Source organism: Phyllobates terribilis, unplaced genomic scaffold (genome assembly GCF_046119375.1).
Source record: "Phyllobates terribilis strain yellow unplaced genomic scaffold, ASM4611937v1 Scaffold_2__4_contigs__length_985480577, whole genome shotgun sequence".
NCBI lineage: Eukaryota > Metazoa > Chordata > Amphibia > Anura > Dendrobatidae > Phyllobates > Phyllobates terribilis.
This window is the reverse complement of record NW_027362762.1, coordinates 672,076,213-672,100,648: the sequence shown is the minus strand read 5'-3', so window position 1 is coordinate 672,100,648 and position 24,436 is coordinate 672,076,213.

The following is a 24,436-nucleotide window of genomic DNA, read 5'->3' as shown; positions in this document are numbered from 1 at the left end:
CAAATATTTGGGCATCGCTACATGGGATCTCCTCTTCCACCACTTCAAGCGGAGCAGGCGAGGGGCACAAATATTGAAATGGACCAGTGATCAGCTCTTCAGAGTGTCCAAGTGTGGGATCAGTTGCTGTCTGAAGACACTCGGCATGGTGGGAGGAAGGAGCATCAGGGTGAGGAGAAGTATGCGGTCGAGACTCAGGGCTACTAAAACTTGACCGTGTGGAAGACAGACCGGAGGTGGTGGTGCCCAGTTAACTGGAAGTATTTTCTGTTATCCAATTAATAACCTGTTCACACTGATGAGTTCGCAATACTGGTGTTGTAGTATGCTTCCCTAGTAATTCGGTCAAGAAGTGGGAGCGAGAAGATGTGGCTGTTGGTTGTGGCACATTTTCACCTTGGCCACGGCCCCATCCTCTACACGCACCATCACCAGAACGTCCAGTTCCACTTCACTTGCCACGCGCCTTGCCCATTGTAAATGAAGTAAAATAGCTTACACTCGCACTATCAATGGAAAAAGGGTAATAAAAAAGAGATTAAAACCGTTGAAGAGGAAAACCACAGTTCTATTTTTCTGGCCTACACCAGAATCTTTTAAACAGATATATTTGTATCTGAACACTGAGCGAGACACTCAATTTTTTTATTTTTTATGTAAAAAATAATACAGAGATTTGAACCATGGAACTGAAAAACCACAGTTCTAGTAATCTGGCCTACACCAGACTCTTTTAAACAGATACATTTGTGTCTGAACAGTCAGGGAGACACTATTACTGGGTTTTTTTTATGGAAAAAATGCCAAAAGCAGGATAATACAGAGATTTGAACCGTGGAACTGCAAAACCACAGTACTAGTTATCTTGCCTACACCATAATCTTTTAAACAGATATATTTGTGTCTGAACATTCAGGGAGACACTATTACTGTTTTTTTTTTTACGGAAAAAATGCCAAAAGCAGGATAATACAGAGATTTGAACCATGGAACTGCAAAACCACAGTTCTAGTTATCTGGCCTACACCAGATTCTTTTAAACAGATATATTTGTGTCTGAACAGTCAAGGAGACACTATTACTGTTTTTTTTTTACGGAAAAAATGCCAAAAGCTGGATAATACAGAGATTTGAACCGTGGAACTGCAAACCCACAGTTCTAGTTATCTGGCCTACACCAGAATCTTTTAAACAGATAGATTTGTGTCTGAACAGTCATAGACACACTCAATTTTTTTTTGGGGTGGGGAAATACCAAAAGTTTAATGAGAAGTGTATTTGTACAGTCTGACTGAGGAAAAAAAATAAATACAGGATTTAGATGAAAAAAAAAAGATTTTTCCTGGCCCCTGAAACCGGGGGATAAGTTTAGCAATTTGACCAGCAGGAGCACTGTTTGTTGGCATAACCACTGCGTTTCCTATACAGCCTGCCTGCCTGCCTGATATCTGGGATGGATATTAGTCCTGAGAAGGATGGTTTGTTTGATTTGGCAGGCTTTAGAGACCCTACACTACCTATTTCGCACTATATATCTCTCCCTAACTCAGCAGCACTGACCCTACACTGTCTGATCCCAGGCGACTGTGTCCAAGATGGTGGCGCCCGGTTTTAAATACTCGAGGTGACGGTGTGCAGCCCGCCAATCACTGTAATGCCCACAAACAACATGGCTGTGGCATTACAGTGACTGGCTGGCAATCCCTGCATGTTAATTGGCTCTGTAAAGAGCGCCAAATGTGCAGGGCGGAGACCCGAGCTCCCGCCCGAGTAACCCGGAAATGCTCGGTGCTCGCCGAACATCCTGAGTAGTGAGATGCTTGGGCAAGTACCGAGCAGTGTTGAGCTTGCTCGCTCAACACTAATTGGTATACATATATATTTTCCTTGGAATTGGTACATTGTTCCTAGCTGGCAACTCAGAAAGAGAAGGAAAAGTGCATTAGGTGGCCAGCCTTATATGAAATGTAAGAGATAAGAAGCATTCACACACATTCACACAGGAGCTGTCAGACTAGAAAAAGCCATCTACCACTATGAAGTTTCCAAACATAAAAAAAAAAGATTCTTCTTCTTCACACTCCGTGATCTACAATTCAGCCTGCACATATGAATTTGAGACAGCAGGCATGATGATGTCACTACATCACTTCTGCTGTGCTTAAGCCTCAGTACGCACACTGCACAGGCTGAAGCAACATGCAGGGGAAGTGGAGTGAGTAGTGTTTTTTCTTTTTTTTTTTTAAATGTCAGTAATTGTGGGGGCCAATTCTACTGAATTGGGGGCTGATGGGGACAATCATACTGATTGGGGGCTAATGGGGGCCAATAATTCTAAATTGAGGTTGAAGGGGCCAATCTAACTATCTAACTGAATGGAGGGCTGATGGAGGTCATTATACTGAATGAGGGGCTGATGGTCGACAATCATATTGAGAGAGTTGTGTGGGGGGTAATTATACTGGGTGTGGGCTGGTGGGGTCCATAATACTCAATGGGGGCCATTATAGTGAGTGGAGGGCTGATTTGGGACCATAATATTTAGTAGAGCGCTTGTGGTGGACATAATATTTAGTGATGGGCTGGTTTTGGCCATTATAGTGAGTGTGGGCTGGTTGTGACCATTATAGTGAATGGGGGCTGGTTGTGGCCATTATGTTCAGTGGGTAGCTGGTGGGGGCCATTATACTTATTGTGAGGTCGTGGAAACCATAATACAGTGTGAGGTGTTGTGGGGGTTGTGAGGGTACCCATATTGAGTTGGGAACTGTAAGGGGTCCCGTAAGTTGAAACTGTGGGGTCACCAATCTGTGTGGTGAACTGTGAGGGTTCTCATTCTGTGGGAGAATTTGTTGGCCCTAATACTGTGTAAGGGGCAGTGGGCATTCTTATGCTGAGTGGTGGGCTGTAGGGACCATTATATTGAGTGGAGAGCTGTGAGGGCCATTATACTGTGTGAGAGGGCTGTGGAGGCCTTTCTACTGAGTGGAGACCTTCATTTTATGTGGGGGTCTGTGGAGGTCCTCATACTGTGTTCAGGGCTTGGAGGGCCCTTAAACTAAGTAAGGGGCTGAGTGGGCCCTCAAACCCAGTAGGGGGCTCTGGGTGCTTTCATATTGAGTATGGTGCTGTAGGGGCCTTCCTACTGTGTGGGGGCCATGATACTGTGTGGTGTGGGGACTATAGGTATTTCATACTATAGGGGTGAGTTTTAGGGACTTAATGCTGTGGGAGTATTATACTGTGTTGTTGGCACTGTGGTGACATCACACTTTACTGGAGGCACTGTGTGGTCATCACTTTCTATACTGTACGTGTGAAGTGAAATTGGGGGGTGTGTGGGATTTACTTTGGGAATACCACACTTGAGTCTGTGCGGGTGGGGATATTTTATCGCTGGTGAGAACACTGAAGGGCTTCAATAGGAACATAATTACTGTGTATGTGCCACAATACATGTCCTTCTCTTGATTTATAAAAGTTGAGAGATATGACTCAGCCAAATATATATTTTGCATATGTATATATTTTTTTAGGGGGGTGGAGTGACCCAATTATAACTTTTGTTATGAGTCCTATAATTTATATGTTCACCACTGATGTTACAGGTGAGCTGCATGATATTAACATTATTATATTATTTAATTTTTTTCACAGCATGGCTGGAGAAACCCCAGAGCAAAATAAAATAGGGAACATTCAATCTACAATTAATAACTTTGATGCTAATTGGATTTCCCCTGCAGTTTTCACACATCTGCATATATATATATGTATATATATATGTATATATATATATATATATATATATATATATATATATATATATATATATAGTGCATTGTGAAAGTATTTGGCCCCCTTGAACTTTTCTACCTTTTGCCACATTTCTGGCTTCAAACATAAAGATATAAAATTCTAATTTTTTGAGAAGAATCAACAACAAGTGGGACACAATCCTGAAGTGGAACAACATTTATTGGATATTTTAATTTTTTTTAAATAATTAAAAACTGAAAAGTGGGGCGTGCAATATTATTCGGTCCCTTTACTTTCAGTGCAGCAAACTCACTCCAGAAGTTCAGTGAGGATCTCTGAATGATCCAATGTTGTCCTAAATGACTGTTAACGATAAATAGAATCCACCTGTATGTAATCAAGTCTCCGTATAAATGCACCTGCTCTGTGATAGTCTCAGGGTTCTGTTTCAAGTGCAGAGAGCATCATGAAGACCAAGGAACATGCCAGGTAGGTCCAAGATACTGTTGTGGCAAAGTTTAAAGCTGGATTTGGATACAAAAAGATTTCCCAAGTTTTAAACATCTCAAGGAGCACTGTGCAAGCGATCATATTGAAATGGAAGGAGTATCAGACCACTGCAAATCTACCAAGACCCGGCCGTCCCTCTAAACTTTCATCTCGAACAAGGAGAAGACTGTTCAGAGATGCAGCCAAAAGGCCCATGATCACTCTGGATGAACTACAGAGATCTACAGCTGAGGTGGGAGAGTCTGTCCATAGGACTACAATCAGTCATACACTGCACAAATCTGGCCTTTATGGAAGAGAGGCAAGAAAAATGCCATTTTTCAAAGATATCCATAAACAGTCTCATTTGAAGTTTGCCACAAGCCACCTGGGAGACACACCAAACATGTGGAATAAGGTGCTCTGGTCAGATGAAACCAAAATCGAACTTTTTGGCCACAATGCAAAACGATATGTTTGGCGTAAAAGCAACACAGCTCATCACCCTCAAAACACCATCCCCACTGTCAAACATGGTGGTGGCAGCATCATGGTTTGGGCCTGCTTTTCTTCAGCAGGGACAGGGAAGATGGATAAAATTGATGGGAAGATGGACGGAGCCAAATACAGGACCATTCTGGAAAAAGACATGTTGCAGTCTGCAAAAGACCTGAGACTGGGACAGAGATTTATCTTCCAGCAAGACAATGATCCAAAACATAAAGCAAAATCTACAATGGAATGGTTCAAAAATAAATGTATCCAGGTGTTGGAATGGCCAAGTCAAAGTCCAGACCTGAATCCAATCGAGAATCTGTGGAAAGAGATGAAAACTGCTGTTCACAAACGCCCTCCATCCAACCTCAATGAGCTCGAGCTGTTTTGCAAGGAAGAATGGACAAGAATTTCAGCCTCTCGATGTGTAAAACTGATAGAGACATACCCCAAGCGACTTGCAGCTGTAATCGCAGCAAAAGGTGGCGCTACAAAGTATTAACTCAAGGGGGCCAAATAATATTGCACGCCCCACTTTTCAGTTTTTAATTTGTTAAAAAAGTTTAAAATATCCAATAAATTTTGTTCCACTTCACGATTGTGTCCCACTAGTTGTTGATTTTTCCCAAAAAATTTTAATTTTATATCTTTATGTTTGAAGCCATAAATGTGGCAAAACGTAGAAAAGTTCAAGGGGTCCAAATACTTTCACAATGCACTGTGTATATATATATATATATATATATATATATATATATATATATATATGTATATATATATATATATATATATATACATATATATATACTGTATATATATATATATATATATATATATATATATATATGTGTGTGTGTGTGTACAGAATATATAAATATTTATATACTACCTGTCTAGATATGGTACAGTCTCTCTCCATACTGGATATTGTGAGAAGGAAGATTTGACATTATCTTTATGTACACATTGTGTTTCCTTTTCTTTTAAGTACATATCAGACACCAAAAATCTAATTTTATTCTTGTAGCAACTTACTTCTAGGCTTATGCTACATAGACAAAATGTGACCTTAAAGTGCCCTCTATTCTGTAACAATCACCAGCAGAGAATATCTCTTGTGTTCAAGTCTTCAAAGTAAGTCTCTTGCAGGAATGTAAGATAATTCAAACCAAGTGACACCATCACCCTTGCTGTCAGCATCTGCCATCTGGGATGCTCAGTCATTTACTAAAGTGTTAGGACATTGAAGGAAATGCTTGTAGGATGTTGTGAACATGCTGGAAGTCCAGCACGCACCTTTAGGGAACTGTCAGGATGGTAATAGTCTGTGTTTATTATAGAAAAGCTGCACAGCCAGAACCTACTTTTGCTTCATGATGTTTAATACTTTTGGAAGTAAGTATGATACTTTTTACTTTGCCTGAACAAAAAAGAATTTTTTCTGTTACATTTTCTGCAGAAGTGTACCAATAAAGTCATGATAAAGAAATAAAAGTTAAGACCAATAATGAACTAGCAAAAATGCTAGAAAACTTCACCTAAACTTCAATGTTAAGAGGCTAATAAATGTAAAACTGAATTACAGTTTTGGAAATCACAAAAGTAGTTGCTGTTTGTCAAATATATTTTTTTAGATTACAACTGTTATGAATTGATGATTGATTACAGCTCTTATCTTGTAGAGTTGGGCACTCGTTTTAGAGTCTGACAACCAGCGAGGAGTGAGTACAGTATATGTATTTCACTCCATGCTTGTTTGTCAGGATCAGATATCCATGATTTTTTATGCTTAAAATATTCACTATGCCAGAAATTTACAAGACGGCAATACTGTTCCCATTCTGAAACCAAAATGTTTTTTATGACTCAAATGAAAGAAACTAGACAACTATTCTGACAGCTGAAATACATTTTGTGTCAGTCCTTTTCTCAACCTCAGCTCACACCTACGCAAGGGTGCTACCAATCTCCAGACAGTTAGCAGGGAATAAAACAGACTATAAACAGGTTTGTTAGAAATGTTTCAAACTTCCTATTGTATGCAGCAAACCAATTAACCAATATAAATAAAAATTACTAATATAACAAGTGGTTTCTCGAAATTCAGCACAAAATTACACTTTTTCTGACTACTGCAATTACAGAATTATTCAACTCATTTATGACAAGTAGAGATGAGCGAATGTTTTGATGTTCAGGTTAGTCGATTAATTTTTGTGTTCCGGCACCCAATCCCGAACGTGGCCCCAAACATCTGCATGATAGTGTGGGAAACAGGGGCTGTGATGGGCTGTAAGATTGCTACCGCCGGTCACAGCGCTGCGGAATCATGCTGTCAGGTGTCAGAATGATCACGCAGCTGTAACAGTGACCCGCGGTAAAAAGCTTACCGAGGGTCATAGGTGCCGGCTGATGGACTATTACCCCCACCATCCGGCGCCTTCTGTCACAGTACACATGCATTGCAAGCGCCGCTGATGGGAGGAGTAATCTTTCATCAGCGGCGCTTGAGCACTGAAAGTGAAAGTAAAAAAAATATATATTTAAATAAAAATAATAAACACATTATACTCACCTACATCTTGTCACCGATGTTCTCGTCCCCTGTAAAAAATAAAAAATAAAACAACATCACATACTCACCTTACACCTAATCCCCGAAGTCATTGTTTCCAGAAATAAAGATAAAAAAATTAACCACCCTAATCCTCACCTATCCGCCTTTGTCCATATAATAGCGAGTGTCCCACATCAATGTCACTGATAGCATGGCCACAACCCGAGATGTGACTATGCTATCCGGCAGTTGAGAATACACTGACAGGAGCTCATCGCTCCCTCAGTGTATCGCGATGAGCTGCCAGCACTGAGGTCACAGGAGTTCATCAGCTGAAGATCAGCTAAGAGCTGTGGGACCTCACTTACGGCACCGGTACTGCATGAGAATTTTCCCATACAACACAGAGGCCATAAGTGAGGGCACCAAAGCTCTCAACTGATCTTCAGCTGTTTGAACTCCAGTGACCTCACTCCTGCAGCACAGCACTATACAATGATAGGAGTGATTACACTCCTGTCAGTGTATACAGTGCTGTCTTCTACAACCGTCACATCAGTGATTGCTGATGTGGCTGCTGTAGAAGTGACCCGGATTGCCATGGGACACTGGGATTACGTCATTACGTCAGACAGGTGTGAGATATTGTTGTTTTTATTTTTGGTTTCTTACAGGAGATGAGTGCTTCGGGGATTGGGCATTAGGTGAGTGTACAGAGTTTTTTATTTTTAAATAAATTATTAAAACCGTGTGGAATTTTACTTAAATAAAAATACTTTATTCTGGATGTGTCTTTACTTAAAAAACATCAAAAACTTTACTATGGGGTTAGTAATGGGGGCATCTTATACACTGTGTTCCAAATTATTATGCAAATAATATTTTCTCAGATTTTCCCAAATTACCTATATGAATTGCAGTCATTGTAATTCTCCAGTCAAATAACTATTAGAGTACAATTGAAAGGTTTTTGTACAAACTGCCTATGATAACAGTATATTTTTAAAAAAATAAAAAACTCAAACTGCACTAAAAATGCATGTTCCAAATTATTATGCACAGCAGAGTTTTCAACCTTTTCATTTTAATAAAGAACAAAAAAATGGTCATTTTTGAAATTATAAGCATTAGCAGGTTATTACAAACTGAAATCAAACAGTTTTCAACTCAAAACTTTATTCTAGGTGATGTTACATTTGCACATAGTACCCCTTGTTTGAAAGGAGCTTCTGAACTCTCTCGTCCATTGAATTTGTCAGGTTTTGCAGTTTGAGTTTTTTTTTTTTTTGAAAAATATACTGTTATCATAGGCAGTTTGTACAAAAACCTTTTAATTGTACTCTAATAGTTATTTGACTGGAAAATTACAATGACTGCAATTCATATAGGTAATTTGGGAAAATCTGAGAAAATATTATTTGCATAATAATTTGGAACACAGTGTAGATGCCTCTCCATTACTAACCTGGGCTTCATGTCAGCTGCCAATACAAGGCTGACATGAAACCCAACCCTATTACCCCATTCGCCACCGCTACAGGGCAGTGGGAAGAGCGGAGGCTTCATTATGGATGTGCCATTTCTGGGGCAGCTGAGAACTGATATTATTAGCCTCGGAGAGGGCCAGGATCCATGCCCCCCTTTGCTGCCTATTAATATCAGCTCAAAGCTGTCTGTTTAGCCTTTGCTGGTTAGATTTTATAGGGGGACCCTACATCAATTTTTTCCTGAGTTCCCCCTGTCATCTAGCCAGTAATGGCTAAGCAAACAGCTGTGAGCTGTTATTAATAGTGAGGGAACATCTTTGGCTAATGGCCCCTTCCCCAGCTACTAATATCAACCCCCCAGCTACTAATATCAACCCCCCCAGCGGTCGACTTATGCTCTGTTGGATATAAAAATGATGCCGGAGCCCATGCCATTTTTTTAATTTAATTCTTCATTTTATTTCATTTATAAGAAATCCCATGCTCACTATGCTTGTTTTTGACGCTGCGTAAACTCATCCGCAGCATGTCAATTTCTGCAGCGGATCTGCATGTACTGACAAAACAAAAGTGGCATTAGAATGCAGCATTTTGGGCGCTGCGAAAATACTTACCCTTGTCCGATGGTAATCCAAGGGTTAGGGTATTTGCACGCGATCTGGACAAACAGCGATTTGGACTCAGTATATTTTATGCTGCGTCCAAAGTGCTGCGTTCTATTGAGTTTAGGAGAATCTACATGTCTTCATTGAACCATACGCATTCAGCACATTCAATAAATTGTAGACTAGCGACTCTGCAAGAGAAATTGCATGCTGAGGTCTTAAAAGGTGTCCATGTCAGCGGGTGATTCCCAGGTATAGATGAACGCATAGAGGACATACAGTATGATTTCTACAAATCCCATCCACTATGCTGTAACATCTGGGTGCTGTGGGTTTGATGCTGCCTAAGCACACAGGGTCAAACCTGGAGTGGCTCCTGATCGTGTGCACATACCCTTAAAGCGATGTCCCATGTTTCTTTTTTCAAATATCTTTATTTAGCGCCAAAACACATTCATTGCTGTACAAAAACGCATGCAAAAAATGCATGCAAAAACACACCAAAAACTATGCAGCAAAGTGAATGAGAAACGTGAAGTGTCATGCACACGTTGAGTATTTTTTGACTTGCAGATTTGGTGCAGAAAATAATCACCAGCATGTCAATTCTCTATGCGTTTTTGCCGCATCTTTTGCCTGCGTTTTTACAGTGCATTCAATGGGTGAAAAACACAGGCAAAATGCACCAAAACTGAAAATAGAAAACAATCTTCAGCATGTCAATTCTCTGTGCATTTTTGTCTGTGTTTTTCACTCATTGAATGCACTGAAAAAAAGCGGCAAAAACGCACAGAGAATTGACATTCTGAAGATCATTTTCTGCACCAAATGTGCAAGTCAAAAAATACTCAACGTGTACATGACACTTCACGTTTCTCATTCACTGCAGAGTTTTTGGTGCATTTTTTGCATGCATTTTTTAATGCGTTTTTGTACAGCAATGAATGCTTTTAGGAGCTAATTAAAGATAATTGAAAAAAGAAACATGGGGGCGTGGCTTGAACGCCGGTGATGTGAGTCACAGGATCCAGGATCCCCACAGTGGGATCCTATAAAGTGACTGTGACAGCAACCATTAGAGGATTACTAACCTCAAAACCTTCTTGGCCATCCTATGGACCATTTTGAGTCATTAATTGAGTTTCTAGGTGATTTATAACTGAAGATATTCACCATGTAAGGACCGGAGGGACAACGACTGCGGGCACGCGCTGCCTGTCAAGCCAAAATTTACCTCATCTTACATCCTAATAAACTGCGATCATCATTATAAGAAGTCCTGGAGAACTACATGCACCAGCAGTTTCCAGAGGGCTAAAGATAAGATTTTCCTAACTCTTTTTTCCCTCCTATATACATGATTTCCTCTGTCATCTCCTATAAAGCTGTGAACTGAATCGGCTTTTTAAGCAGGCTAGCTCCCGCTGTCTGAGGTACTAACACCCTGCAGATATACAGCGCTTGATAGGAGTGCGCTGCGTTATCATCATTTTGGTTGACAAGGTCCACAATTTTCTCATCGGGAGGCATATTATTTGTGTCTCTATTGTCCCTGGCTTTCATTGCTCTTATCAGCTTCTACCCGCTTCAAGAAAGGATTGTCAAGCGCGCTCGCATCTGTTGCTAAGGACGCCATCTCCAAGGAAGAGGATTAGCTGCTTAAGCCGGCGCCAGAGTTCGTGGTGCCTGTGACTGTTTTAATGGTGGGAGAAGACGTCGGTTTTAAGTGCTGGGTCTCAGTCACTATCCTCCTCCCCCTCCCTCTATCCCTGCACACACCAGGACCGTATTGCTGGCTGTGCTTGCGCTCCCACTCCTATAGATTGCCACCCTTCAATTGATCACTTAGTTTGGTGTGGCTCTCCTTATGGAGCTGAAACGAGTCATCTGAACTTTGTGGCAGTCATCTCGACATTGCAGTAAACTTTAGTGGACAGATTAGTCTGTTTGTATATTCATAGACTTGTTAGGTCCATTTTAACTCCAATCTGTATTGTTTTGGTGTTACACAAACAAAGTTATTAATATTTAATCCCGGCGGGGTAGGGGATTGCGATGTAAAAACGGTACTACTGAACAGCTTTTGACAGCCGGCATATGGTCGAAAACACACATACTCTTGGTGAACTACAAGTGTCAGAGTGCACTGGAGGTTTCCTATTTCAGTGTAGATACCACTGTTTGATTAGTTGCCCGCTTTAATAGTAGGTTTTTTCCCCTACTGTCTCCAACAGCGCAAATCATAGATACGGCTTCTCTGAACATCAGCTGTCTTGTTGCTAGGAGACCCCTAAGCTTATGTGACGCTTTTCAAGAGCCACCTTTTTAATCTGCAGCAAGCTTTCATCACACTGTATTTACAGCCCATTTTTTAATACTAGAACACGGCAAGATAGTGGAGCAACTTTACTGATTTACAGTACAGACCAAAATTTTGGACACACCTTCTCATTTAAAGATTTTTCTGTATTTTCATGACTTTGAAAATTGTACATTCACACTGAAGGCATCAAAACTATGAATTAACACATGTGGAATTATATACTTAACAAAAAAGTGTGAAACAACTGAAAATACGTCTTATATTCTAGGTTCTTCAAAGTTTTGCTTTGATGACTGCTTTGCACGCTCTTGGCATTCTCTTGATGAGCTTCAAGAGGTTGTCACCGGAAATGGTTTTCACTTCACAGGTGTGCCCTGTCAGGTTTAATAAGTGGGATTTCTTGCCTTATAAAGGGGGTTGGGACCATTAGTTGTGTTGTGCAGAAGTCTGGTGGATACACAGCTGATAGTCCTACTGAATAGACTGTTAGAATTTGTATTATTGCAAGAAAAAAGCAGCTAAGTAAAGAAAAATGAGTGGCTATCATTACTTTAAGAAATGAAGGTCAGTCAGTGCGAAAAATTGGGCAAACTTTGAAAGTGTCCCCAAGTGCAGTTGCAAAAACCATCAAGCGCTGGAAAGAAATGGGCTCACATAAGACCGCCCCAGGAAAGAAGACCAAGAGTCACCTCTGCTTTTGAGGATAAGTTTATCCGAGTCACCAGCCTCAGAAATCGCAGGTTAACAGCAGCTCAGATTAGAGACCAGGTCAATGCCACACAGAGTTCTAGCAGCAGACACATCTCTACAACAACTGTTAAGAGGAGACTTTGTGCAGCAGGCCTTCATGGTAAAATAGCTGCTAGGAAACCACTGTTAAGGACAGGCAACAAGCAGAAGAGACTTGTTTGGGCTAAAGAACACAAGGAATGGACATTACACCAGTGGAAATCTGTGCTTTGGTCTGATGAGTCCTAATTTGAGATCTTTGGTTCCAACCACCGTGTCTTTGTGCGACGCAGAAAAGGTGAACGGATGGACTCTACATGCCTGGTTCCCACCGTGAAGCATGGAGGAGGAGGTGTGATGGTGTGGGGGTGCTTTGCTGGTGACACTGTTGGGGATTTATTCAAAATTGAAGGCATACTGAACCAGCATGGCTACCACAGCATCTTGCAGCGGCATCCAGTTTGCGTTTAGTTGGACCATCATTTATTTTTCAACAGGACAATGACCCCAAACCCCAAACACACCTCCAGGCTGTGTAAGGGCTATTTAACCAAGAAGGAGAGTTATGGGGTGCTATGCGAGATGACCTGGACTCCACAGTCACCAGACCTGAATACAATCGAGATAGTTTGGGGTGAGCTGGACTGCAGAGTGTAGGCAAAGGGGACAACAACTGCTAATTATCTCTGGGAACTCCTACAAGATTGTTGGAAGACCATTTCCGGTGACTACCTCTTGAAGCTCATCAAGAGAATGCCAACAGTGTGCAAAGCAGTCATCAAAGCAAAAGGTGGCTACTTTGAAGAACCTAGAATATAAGACATATTTTTGATTGTTTCACACTCTTTTGTTAACTATATAATTCCACATGTGTTAATTCATAGTTTTGATGCCTTCAGTGTGAATGTAAAATTTTCAAAGTCATGAAAATACAGAAAAATCTTTAAATGAGAAGGTGTGTCCAAACTTTTGGTCTGTACAATACATCTACCTGGCAGTGTTTGTTCCTAGGAATATGTCCTTTTAGGGATCTACTGGCACCGGCTGACACTGGAAGATCCTTGCCTCGGTGAAGACAGCGTTACTTAGTTTCCGGATGCTGATCGGCGTTATCAGCTTGACTCAACTGTTTGATCATTGGATTCAACTTGAGTATAAAATCTAAAGATAAGTAAATCTTCACTGATCCTTACTGGTCCCTTTCATTCTATTTAACCCTCGCTTTCACCGACAACGGATCGGTGCTGCCAAGCGGGCTTGTGTTTCCTCTGTCTAGGTCTTTTTACCCTGACAACAGTCCACGCTTAGGTGAATACTATTGCTCATTCAACGGTGGAACCCATGATCCACTTTTATGACTAATTGGAAAATTAAACACTCGTTGTCGGGTTTATAGAATCAATTTGATTTTCACTGGTGTTCTGCAAAACTTTAAACTTTGTCTACTATCTCTCATCTGGTTTTTACATCATTTAGATTGATCCCATCATAGGAATTGTGTCAAAATATAAAAATTGGTTTATTTTAATGTATTTTTAAGGCTTTGTTGTAATTGAGTACTTTATTAATAATTATTCTATCTTAAATCGCCACACTTTCTAGAAATATATTTTGACTTATATCTTTTCCACTAACTTTGCATTCTACCTAAATAAATGAAGATAACCTCATTTTTAATCTCTCTTAAAATGAGTAAAAGTAACGCCAAACCCAAATCCACAGTTTCCTCTAAAGAAAATCCACCTAAACCCCAAAGAGGGAAGTTCTCCCAACACCACTCTCTCTGTAACCCTCTTGAAGACCCCCCTAATACTAACAGCCCACTCAAATCAAGATCTTTAAAAAGAGAAGACGTAATATCCGACACTAATAAGCCAACTTCTTCACCTCCTTTTCCTACTTCTGTTAAAAAAGGAGATATATCAAATTCCTCCTTTGGTAATTCTCCAAATTTTACCACCAACAAGGGTTCACCAGAGGACATGTATCTTTCAGTTTCTACTAAAAGAAAAGAACCGGGTGCTTGGTGTCAAAAATATTCTTCATCCCATGATATCTCTGAGGATGAAAATGACTACCCTTCTCCTACTCCAAATCCGGCCAAAAACTGCCAAAAAACAGACCCAACCCCTACCTCCTCCATTGGTTTCTCCACACAATCTACACCCAATTTGCTAGACCTCCCTAAGCCAGACACCAGTAATGTAGAAAATTACATGCTGGATCTAGCAAATAAAATAAATGAAAACATGAAACTGAATTTCGAAAAGCAAGCAGACCTCTTCAATTCAACAATCAATCTTCTTAATAAAAAATTGAGTTACATGAAAGTCGAATTACATCTGTAGAAAACAAAACTGACAACCTCATAAAAGCTAAAAACTATACTAATATGGAGATCTGCAGACTAAAAAACAAAATTGCAGACCTGGAGGATCGTAGTCTGAGAAATAATTTAAAGATTAGAGGTATCCCTGAGAACATTTTCCAGCAAAACTTATCAGACTATGTCAAAACTTTTTTCAAAAAAATTTTACCTTCCCTTACTACCCCCAAACTTACTATTGATAGAAATCACCCTCTACCCCGCCCAACATTTATCCCCCCAGATTCCCCCCAGAGATACAATTCTTAGAATCCACTTCTTTAACACCAAGGAAAGGATTCAGAATTACATCAAAGAAGAGAAAATATTCCCCGACCCATGCAAACAATTAAAAATATTTGCAGATTTATCAAAAGAGACATTAGCAACCCGCAAAACTTTCAGAGAAACTACTTCCTCCTTAAGAAATGTAAACATAACCTACAGGTGGGGCTTTCCAGCAAAGCTACTAGTTTTCTATACGGGGAAGACCATCACCTTCTTCTCCCCTGAAGAAAGCCTAAATTTTATTTCTTCAATTAAAAATCCTTCTCATCGGAAAGGCAGTCCTCCTCCACCTTTTACAGCCATGCGTTGACAAAAATTAATTAATCTAGGCTGGTCAGTTTATATCTAGGCTATGAATAACTAATATCATATTTTCCTCTTCTCTGGTAAAACAGAATTTTGGCATCTGATTTAGTTTATAACTTTGTTTATATTTTAAGCTACTTCCTCTTTACAGCTATGGATTCCCACCATAGGACCTCTTCCACAAACTTTTTTTTCCCCAAGAAGTTTTGTATCCATTTGTTTTTTGGATACACTGGGAGTTCTCTATTACTTGTTGTAAACCAACTTAGGTCTTTATTGTTCAATATAGTTTATACTTTGTTATTGTTATTTATTAATTCAATATCTAAATTAAATATCTTACCCTTTGTTGTCTTGATAGATCTCAAATAGTCCACATGACACTCATTAACCAGAAATATTACTAGTAAATTTATATATTCTACCTCTTTAGTCTAATCAACCCCCTATATTATGAGTATCAAATTATTGACTTATAACGTAACGTTAATAATCCACAAAAAAAGATTTTCCTTATGGAAGGAGATTAATAATTCCCATGCTGACCTTATATGTTTACAAGAAACCAAATTTTCAAAAATAAATCACCTCAAATTTTTTCATAAAAACTTTCCCTTCATATTCGAATCATTACATTTAAGAAAAAAAGCAGGAGTGGCCACAATTACTAAAGATACTGTCCCCTTTGAACTTACAGTTGAATACTGCGATCCCCAAGGTAGATTTCATATATTGATTTGTCATTTTAACAACCAACTTTGTACAATTGCCAGTGTTTATTCCCCAAACAAACACCAATTTAACTTCCTAAACAAAATGATCAAAAAGGTTTCAACAATGTAAAAAGGAGAATTAATTCTATTGGGAGATTTTAATATGGTTCCTGATGGTCAAATGGATTTTTCTGCCTCATCCCGTCACCTTTCCTCCAACCTTAATAATTGGCTATTTAAAAATGAATTTTTTAAATATTTTTAGATGTATTAATACCACCTCAAAAAAATTTACTCACTTTTCAGATACCCACAATTCGGCTTCACTCATAGATTTAATTTTAACAGACATTTTTACCCTTCCCCATTTTAAAAAAATATATATTAACAACAAAACCATTTCTGATCACGCCCATGTAGTTGGTGAAATCATTCTAGGCCTCCCAATAAAAAATAGTTTTCTATTTCTAATAAACAACCCCAAGAAAAAAAAGATATAGATTGGCTTTAAAACATTACTTTGACGAAAATGATTCCCCATTAATAGACCCTTTTACTAAATGGAATGCCCATAAAGCAGTAATCAGAGGCCTCATGATCCAAATTTCTTCTAGGCAAAAAAGAATTAATAGAAACAAAATCACTAAGATCCAATCCCAAATTAGAGAAAAAGTATCAAATCAATGTAATTTCCCCTCCCCATCTATACTAATCCACTCTGAACTACTCAAACTTCATCAAGATTTAAAACTATACATTTTCTCATCTTATAATAACGTGATTAACACTTCCAAATATAAAATGTATGCCTCCCTAAATAAACCCACCAAATTCATGACAAACCGATTAAAACAAAATAGACTCCACAGCAGAATACACTAAATAATTTCACAAAATGGCACTCCCCTTACTCACCCCAAAGACATCGCTGAGGCCTTTGCAAAACTTTATCAAAATCTATACAATATTAATTCACAAACCTCAATTCTTAAACCTAGTAAATTATCCATAGAATCATTTTTATCAACCCTAAAATTACCCAAACTTTGCCCCTCAGATTTAGATTTATTAACCGTCCCATTTACAAACAAAGAAATAGAAGAGGTCACCCACTATTTAAAATCTTTCAAATCCCCAGGCCCTGATGGCTTTACAAGCGACTGCTATAAAATCTTTAATGAAATTGTATCCCCTCACCTATCCCAAATCTATAACTTAGCATCATCCAAGGGCTCCTTTCCAAAAGAGATGTTAGAGGCCACAATTACTCTCATTCCCAAACCCAAAGGAAACTTAAATAAGGTAAATAATTACAGGCCCATTTCCCTAATCAACACAGATATTAAAATGTATTCAAAAATATTTTCCAATAGATTAAATTACATTCTCCCCAAAAATAATAAATAATTACTAAATTGACTTTATTAAAAGAAGACAATCTAAAGATGGCACCAGAAGAATTATCGATATCATCAAATCTGTTAATTTATCAAAACTAAAATCCACTGTAATAACCCTAGATGCTGAAAAAGCTTTTGAGAGATTAAATTGGGACTTCCTAAAATCCACATTATTAAAATTTGACTTCAATGAATCATTTTTATTCTCCATCATAGCCCTATATTCCAATCCCCGCGCCAGAATATATTCTAATAATTATTTATCCATCCCCTTCCCAATTTCCAATGGTACTAGACAGGGATGCCCTCTTTCTCCCCTCCTATTCATACTTGCAATGGAACCCCTAGCCCAAAAAATTAGAGACAAACAAAACATTTTAGGTATCCAAACCCCTTACCATCACTTCAAAATCAGCCTTTTTGCAGATGATTTATTACTTACCCTTACAGACCCAATAAATTCCATAAAAGAACTTCAAATTACTTAATTCCTTTTCTTTTATATCCTATTTCAAAATAAATGAAGATAAAAAAATATCAAAAAGATCAAAAATGCTTCCCTTTAACCTAGACAACGAAACAATTAATAAAATCAAAGATTTTTCCCCCTTAGGTTGGGCAGACAAAGAATTCACATACCTTGGCATCAATATCACTAGAAACATTAACTCCCTTCTCACATCAAATTTAAATTCCTTGTCTAAAACTATTAGTAACATTTGCCACAATTTTAAAGATAAAGAACTTTCCTGGTTGGGTAGGTCTCTTACCGTAAAAAATTTTATTCTCCTCAAAATTTTATGCATCTTTATATCCCTTCCCTTAAAAATTTCCACTTCCTACTTAACCAACTTTCAATCTATAACTCCTTCATTTGTAATTATAAAAAAGCAAGAGTAGCTACCAATACCCTTTATAAAAGCAAATGACATGGTGGTTTTGGATTTCCCAATATCACAGTCTACTACCTAACCAATTTAATCAAACAAAGTGCACCTTGGCTAAATCCTCACAGCTCCCTAGCTTGGTTAGACTTAGAAATCAGTTCAAACAATAACAAACATTCCCAAGACCTCCTTTTCAACCACCTATTTAAAAATCAAACACATTTTCCCAATCACCCCATTTTTGATGCATCTACATATGCATGGAAAAAATTTTCCAAACCAAAGAAAGGTACTAATAAATTTAATACCCTCAAAAATATTCCTCTTCCCTTTATAGTATCACTTTATAACAACCAAATTCCTCCTTCGTGGTCAGCATGTGGAATAAATAAATTAAATGACATCCTTGATGGAAAAAATATTTACCCTTTCTCATTTCTTAAAAATAAATTTAACCTCCCAACTAAAGATTTCTTTTACTATATAATAATAAAAAAAAATTCAAAATTTCTTATCCAGCAATCCTCATATCTCCGAAGCATTAGCTAAACTTCTATGCAACAGAAACCATAACATTTTTTGGAGTTGTGGGTTTTTATACAAATGGTTAAATAATGACAACATTTTAATCAAAAACTCTAACATGTCCAGATGGGAATCCGACTTAGGAATGAGTTTCCGTCTGGAGTCACGGGAAAACACAATATTATACACTTACAACTCCAACATCTCCATGAATCTCCATGAATCCAACTTTAAATTAATTACTAGATGGTATTTTACCCCTTCCAAACTTTCCTATATTAATCCTGATCACTTCCCATTTTGCAGGAGAAATTGTGGGCTTCATGGCAACCTTATACATATTTTCTGGAGCTGCCCCAAAATCCAACCCCTATGGGCTCTAACTTCTGAATTTATAAAAAAAAATTCAAATGATAAAATTTTACTTACTACCCATTTAGCCCTCTTATCTATAGGTTTAGAACATTTTTCACCCCCACTTAGATCTATTACAACTCCTGGTAAAAATTATGGAATCACCAGGCTCGGAGGATGTTCACTCATTTGTTTAATGTTGTTGAAAAAAAGCAGATCACAGACATGGCGCAAAACTAAAGTCATTTCAAATGGCAACTTTAAGGCTTTAAAAAACACTAAAAGATATCAAGATTTAAAATGTAGCACTCAGTAAGGGTAATTATTTTCAGACCAAGCAGAGGGAAAAAATTATGGAATTACTCAATTCTGATGAAAAAATTATGGAATCACCCAGTACATTTTCATTTCCAAAACTAACACCTGCATCAAATTAGATCTCCTCGTTAGTCTGCATCTAAAAAGGAGTGATCACAACTTGGAGAGCTGTTGCACCAAGTGGACTGACATGAATCATGGCTCCAACATGGGCGATGTCAATTGAAACAAAGGAGAGGATTATCAAACTCTAAAAAGAAGGTAAATCATCACGCAATGTTCCTAAAGATGTTGGTTGTTCCCAGTCAGCTGTGTCTAAAATCTGGACCAAATACAAAAAACATGGGAAGGTTGTTGAAGGCAAAAATACTGGTAGACCAAGGAAGACTTCAAAGCGTCAAGACCGGAAACTTAAAGCAATATGTCTCCAAAACAGGAAATGCACAATAAAACAAATGAGGAACGAATGGGAGGAAACTGGAGTCAATGTCTATGACTGAACTGTAAGAAACCACCTAAAGGAAATGGGATTTACATACAGAAAAGCTAAACATAAGCCATCATTAACACCTAAACAGAAAAAACAAGGTTACAATGGGCTAAGGAAAAGCAATCATGGACTGTGGATGACTGGATTAAAGTCATATTCAGTGATGAATTGCGAATCTGCATTGGGCAAGGTGATGATGCTGGAACTTTCGTTTGGTGCCGTTCCAATGAGATTTATAAAGATGACTGCATGAAGAGAACTTGCAAATTTCCACAGTCATTGGTGATATGGGGCTGCATGTCAGGTAAAGGCACTGGGGAGATGGTTGTCATTACATCTTCAATAAATGCCCAAGTTTACATTGATATTTTGGGCAATTTTCTTATCCCATCAATTGAAAGGCTATTTGGGGATGATGACATCATTTTTCAAGACTATATTGCATCCTGCCATAGAGCAAAAACTGTGAAAACATTCATAGAATCATAGAATCATAGAATGGTAGAGTTGGAAGGGACCTCCTGGGTCATCTGGTCCAACCCCCTGCTCAAAGCAGGATTCACTAAATCATCTCAGACAGATGTCTGTCCAGCCTCTGCTTGAAGACATCCATTGAAGGGAAACTCACCACCTCTCATGGCAGCCTCTTCCACTCATTGATCACCCTAACTGTCAAAAAGCTTTTTATAATATCTAATCTGTGTCTCCTCCCATTCAGTTTCATCCCATTGCTTCTAGTCATTCCTTGTGCAAATGAGAATAAAGATGATCCTTCTACAATGTGACAGCCCTTGAGATATTTGTAGACAGCTATTAAGTCTCCTCTCAGTCTTCTTTTTTGCAAGCTAAACATTCCCAAATCCTGTAACCGTTCCTCATAGGACATGGTTTGCAGACCGGTCACCATTCTGGTCGCTCTTCTCTGAACTTGCTCCAGTTTGTCAATGTCTTTTTTAAAATGTGGTGCCCAAAACTGGACACAGTATTCCAGATGAGGTCTGACCAAAGAGGAGTAAAGTGTGATAATGACTTCACGTGATCTAGACTGTATGCTTCTGTTAATACATCCCAGAATTGTATTTGCCTTTTTTGCTGCTGCATCACACTGTTGACTTATGTTCAGTCTATGATCTATTAATATACCTAAGTCTTTTTCACATGTGCTGTTGCTTAGGTCTATTCCTTCCATTTTGTGTATGCTTTTTTCATTTTTATTGCCCAGATGTAGTACTTTGCATTTTTCCCTCCTAAAAACCATTCTATTAGTTGCTGCCCACTGCTCCAGTTTATTTAGGTCTTTTTGAATCCTCTCTCTCTTTTCTCTAGTGTTAGCTATCCCTCCTAGCTTTGTGTCATCAGCAAATTTAAACAGTTTACCCTCATTTCCTTCATCTAAATCATTGATAAAGATGTTGAACAATACAGGACCCAGGACAGAGCCCTGTGGTACCCCACTTGAGACATTCATCCAACTGGATGTGAAGCCATTTACGACCACTCTTTGAGTCCGATCACTAAGCCAGTTATGAATCCACCTAACACTTGCCTTGTCCATTCCATACTTGGTCATTTTTTCAATAAGGATGGTGTGAGATACTTTGTCAAATGCTTTGCTGAAGTCAAGATATACTATATCTTCCTTGAAAGAAGACACATAAGGTCAATGTCATGGCCTGCAAATAGTTCGGATCTCAATCCAATTGAAAATCTTTGGTGGAAGTTGAAGAAAATGATCCATGACAAGGCTCCAACCTGCAAAGCTGATCTGGCAACAGCAATTAGAGAAAGTTGGAGTCAGATTGATGAAGAGTACTGTTTGTCACTCATTAAGTCCATGCCTCTGAGACTGCAAGCTGTTATTAAAGCCAGAGGTGGTACAACAAAATACTAGTGATGTATTGGAGTGTTCTTTTGTGTGTTTGTTTTTCATGATTCCATAATTTTTTCCTCAGAATTGAGTGATTCCATAATGTTTTCCCTCTGCTTGGTCTGAAAAAAATTACCCTTACTGAGTACCACATTTTTAATCTTGATTTCTTTTATTGTTTCTTAAAGCCCTAAAGTTGCCATTTGAAATGACTTTAGTTTTGTGCCATGTCTGTGATCTGCTTTTTTTCAACAACATTAAACAACTGAATAAACATCCTCCGAGCCTGGTGATTCCATAATTTTTGCCAGGGGTTGTATCATCCATTTCACCCTGGTTGTTAAAAACTCAATAGCGGCTTTCTGGAAAAAAAGCAGATGTTCCTACTTTTTCTGACATTTTAGGAAAAATGGCCCAACATAAAATATATGAAAATAGATTCGCAACTCTAAACAACAACTTTGATAAATATTCAAAAAAATGGTTACTTTGGCCTAATGAAAATTTCAATTGATTCTCAACTATACTCATTTATATATATTTTTCTCTCTTGTGGAATATTATAGAGATCTATTTAGTCTGTAATTTACTCTTAATCTACTTATCATTTTAGTAAAAATGTTGTACTTTATGTTCATAAATTGCATGAATCCTTTTAAATGGAACCTCCTGCCTATTTCCTTTGCCCTTTCATACTATTCCTACCCTTCCCCAAGTCCTTCCTTCTCCTTCCCTTCCCACTCCTCTTATTTTCATCTTAAAATTGTTAATAAAAATTATTGTAACTGAAAAAAGAAACATGGGACATTGCTTTAACGGCTCATACTCATATGCGAGAAAAACGGTCGAGTGCAATATGATAATTGGATTGCACTCTGACCAATGTTATTCTATGAGGCACATCTCATCTGCAATTTTTTTCTCAGCTGAAATCGAACTGAGAAAAAAATCACAGCATGCTGTGTATTGCCGCGTATCTCAGACGAGACTCGCCAATGCAAGTCATTGGGTGCATGAAAAAAAATCGCACGGCACTCGGACCATGTGAGTGCCATCTGATTTTCACTCACCCATCTCCTTGAAACCCGACAATTCATCTGCCGCATACTGTAAAATCACTGCGGTACCCGACATTATAGAATAGAGTAAATAGCTATACATAGAATAGTTAGATAGAAAGATGTCAGTGCCATATATAATTTGTACAGTGACTGTGTTGCTTACTGTACATGTAATTTATTGTTAAATTAAAGAATTAAAAAAAAATGGCATTTTTTCAGTTGCTTACATGATACAGCAAGCCATAGCTCACTTAGTCATTTTGTGGGATTGAAATTCAGCTTTATGCAGAGCTCATGCACAGTAGAAAAAATCTATTTTTTTCTGTGACTAACGTGATGTAGCATGCCATAGCCCACCTTGTCATTTTGAGGCAGTGAAATTCAGCTCTATGAAAAGTAAAAAAATATTTTTTTTCTGTGAGAAACAGGACACAGCACACCATAAGCTACCTTGTCATTTTGTGGTGTTGAAATTCAGCTGTGTGGTGACTGAGTAAAAAAAAAATAAAATTTCAGTTGCTAACAAGAGTAAAAAAAAATGTTTTTTTTATCCGTTAGAAATGTGATACAGTACGCCATATGTCACCTTGTCATTTTGTGGCATTGAAATTCAGGTGTATGCAGAGTAAAAGAAAATTCATTAATTTTTTGGTGAAGATATTGTTCTCCACACAGGGGTACACAGACATGTTAAAATCAAAATTGGTTTTCCTACTACCGTTGTATATAGAGCAAGCTTCATCTCAGCTTTAAATTCTTTGATGCAGATATTGTTATCACAGAGGTACACGTAATAAAATCGAAATTGGTTTTCTTACTACAGTGGAATATAAAGCGGGTTACATTTCATCTTTAAATACTTTGGATGAGTCAACTCACGTTATCTGGCAATATTTTGCAAGAAAAAACTCAGTAGAGGGAAAAAGTGCAATAATTTGACAACTACAGGCATGAACCTTCACATGTGCAATCAACATGTTTTACTCTGGCCATTTCACTGCGATAAAATGCGGACCAGCGGACCTCAACAACCATCAGCCGCTTCATCAACTGCATCTGCTGCTTCTTCCTTCTCCTCTGCTACCATGCCAAGTTTTGTCACGCAGGTCTCCAATTGCTGAACCTCTGGTTCTTTACCCACTCCAGTCAGGCTGAGTGAAAGCCTGTCAGCTGTAATGGAAGTGGACATGCCTGCTGTTTGCGACCGTTCTCAGAGAACGAGCATACCACAACTTTATCAATCCACTGTAACATTTCTGCCTGCATCTCACTCATGGTCTAGCAGTTTCTCTGGTTCACACCGCCCTCACTGGTTCTGGTTCTCCACCCTCACTCAACACTGAAGCCAGCCCTCTATACCACATTTGTGGTCACGTAAAAGATTGTTTCCTCCTACACATGACAAAACTAAGAGGTTG